The sequence below is a fragment of the Nicotiana tomentosiformis genome, chromosome 1 (assembly GCF_000390325.3).
Source record: "Nicotiana tomentosiformis chromosome 1, ASM39032v3, whole genome shotgun sequence".
Lineage (NCBI taxonomy): Eukaryota > Viridiplantae > Streptophyta > Magnoliopsida > Solanales > Solanaceae > Nicotiana > Nicotiana tomentosiformis.
This window is the reverse complement of record NC_090812.1, coordinates 129,135,552-129,138,356: the sequence shown is the minus strand read 5'-3', so window position 1 is coordinate 129,138,356 and position 2,805 is coordinate 129,135,552.

The window sequence follows — 2,805 nt, the reverse complement described above, 5'->3', positions numbered from 1 at the left end:
AGTATTGAGATAGGCGCCATCACGACGGGTAAGATTTCGGGTCGTGACATATAATATATAGAATAGTATAGAATTACTTTTATTTTATTTTGGGAGCAGGAGAAGAAAGAGAGTTGAGAAAAGTGGCTGTTAGAATTAACACTACTAGAAATCCGGAAAACTCCGATCGAGGCGTACCGACCAACGTTGGTCGGTCAACAAAAGTGACCAAAAAATCGTCCAAAGCAGACGAAAACTAACAAAAAAATATTTTATATTTTTTTTAAAATTACATACCGACCGAAATTGGTCGGTATATTGGTCAAACATTTGACCGCAATGGTCAGACTTGCTTAGTCAAAGCACGTTTTTTATTACTGACCAATATCGGACGGTTAGGTGGACCCATATTTTTAAATTTTAATAATTATATTATTATTTAAAATATTTTATAAAATTTATAGTTGAAGTTACTGACCAAAGTCGGTCGGTTATTACAGGAGAAGATTTTACCGGCCAACTTTGGTTAGTAGCTGTAATTTCTGAAAAATAACCGACCAACTTCGGTCGGTTCATAGGTCAAACATGGTCAAATTTTTGAATCACATTAAAATTTACTATCTAAATAATATAAATATAATCCATTAACACTTTATTTTATACTACAAATAATGAGTGCACTAACATATACTATAACAAGCTATATATAGTTATACAACGAAGTGTGTAAATATATACGTGAAGCGCTAGGGCCACAAGGTCGGGTTTTTTTGGGGATAGACTTGTGAAGAAGCAATAATCTAATTTGTATATATAATTGATCATCATCAAATATATCTATTTGTAAATTGATTCATCGACTTATAAGTTACTTAGATGCATCGATGAATATTAAAAATAAAATGTCTCGACCTATATCGATGAATATTAAAAATAAAATGTCTCGACCTATATCGATTAATCTATGTCATGCATTATTAGTGATGAATGAATGAAATATAGAACAATGCTAAACTTCTTTGACATGTATATATGTATCACAAATTAAATAAACGAAAGAAGCTACTAGCATTAAGTAGACGAGTTAATATAACAATCGACTAAACATATTTAAAATAGAATAATATTAGTTTACCAATTCATCAATTGATCATGTTTTCGTGCGTAGTAATGTATGTGATTGATCATCAATTACAATATAATATATGTGTGTGTTTGTGTACGTGAAATGACTCATATACTTAATTATAACATAGAAAATTAACTTAGATAGAAGAATACAAAAGGTAAAACGTCTTGACCGATATTTATTAATCTATGTGATTTGTAATTAGTTATAAAATAAATGAATATATAAGACGAAACGTGGAATTCGAATAAAATAAACGTCTCATATATATACCTTTATTTGTTTATCATGATTGATTAATTATATATATGTGTGAATAAAATATATGCTTATAGTTTATTAAAAGTAATTAGTTAATATAAATATTTACAAAGATTATTCTTATAGTTTATAATTATTTATTAGTAAATATATATATGTGAATAAAATATATGCTTATAGTTTATAATTATTTTTTAAAATTTTATAATATTTTAAGAAATAATAACACAAAAAAATAATAATCTAGGTTTTCTTTTTAAGATAACCGACCGAAGTCGGTCGGTTAACTGTGGTCAAACACAGTCAACAGTCACTTAAGTGTACCGACCGACGTCGGTCGATACCTTTAATTTTAGATCTGAAATACGGGGTTTTCCCCTCATTTCTCTTCTTCTCTTCCCAAAATTTTCCAACTCCCCACTCTCTTCTCCCTCACACACAACACTCTTCCCCTACTCCTTCTCTATTTCCCTCACACAAATCTCATTCCCCACTCCTCCGTGCCACCACACGTCGCCACTGCCCCCGCCGCTGCTGCTACTACTGCATTCAGAATCCGCCACTGCCCCTCCTTCTCCACCTCCTAAAATTTTAGGTTTCAATTTGAACTTACATTGTTTGTATAATTTTAATATTTTGTTAATTATGAATTAGTTAATTATTGTTTAAATTGATTTTTTAACTTTAAATTTTATTGAAATCTAGGGTTTAGATCTTGTTAAAATTGAATTGATTACCTAGGGTGTAAATTGAATTTTTAAGTTTGTATTGACTTGAGTAGTTTAGGATTTGTTCTTGTAAATTAAACTTTTAGGGTATGAATTGAACTTTTAGGGGTAAGTGTTGAACTTTTTGGATAGAGCTTATGTTTGTGAGGTTAATTGAATTGTTTAGGGTCTGGGTTGAACTTTTAGGATATGAATTGAACTTTTAGGGGGTATTGGTTGGACTTTTTGGATATAAATTAAATTTTTAGGGATAAGTGTTGAACTTTTTGGGGAATTGAACTTATAGTTTATGTTTAAATTGAATGAATCATAACTAATTATATTTACTATAATTTAATTTTGGTATAATTAGTAAAAATTAATTATCTTAATTAACTAAAAATAATTTAATTAATTTATAATTGTAGAATAAATTAAGTAGTTCTAATAATTATAGAAATATCTCAATTTATTTTTGTTTTATTTGTATAGATGGAACATCGTACTTGGATGTACAATAGGAAGTATCCTAATCGGCGGGGATTGAGAGATGATTTTGTAGAAGGAGTTGATGACTTTATTAGACATGCAATGTCACTTTCATCATACCAAATTGAAGGAGTAATTAGGTACCCTTGTGTCAAGTGCGATTGTGTGAAGTTTAAATTATAGGAGGAAGTTAAGCTTCATTTTTATAGGAAGGGGTTTATAGAGAATTACTTTATGTGG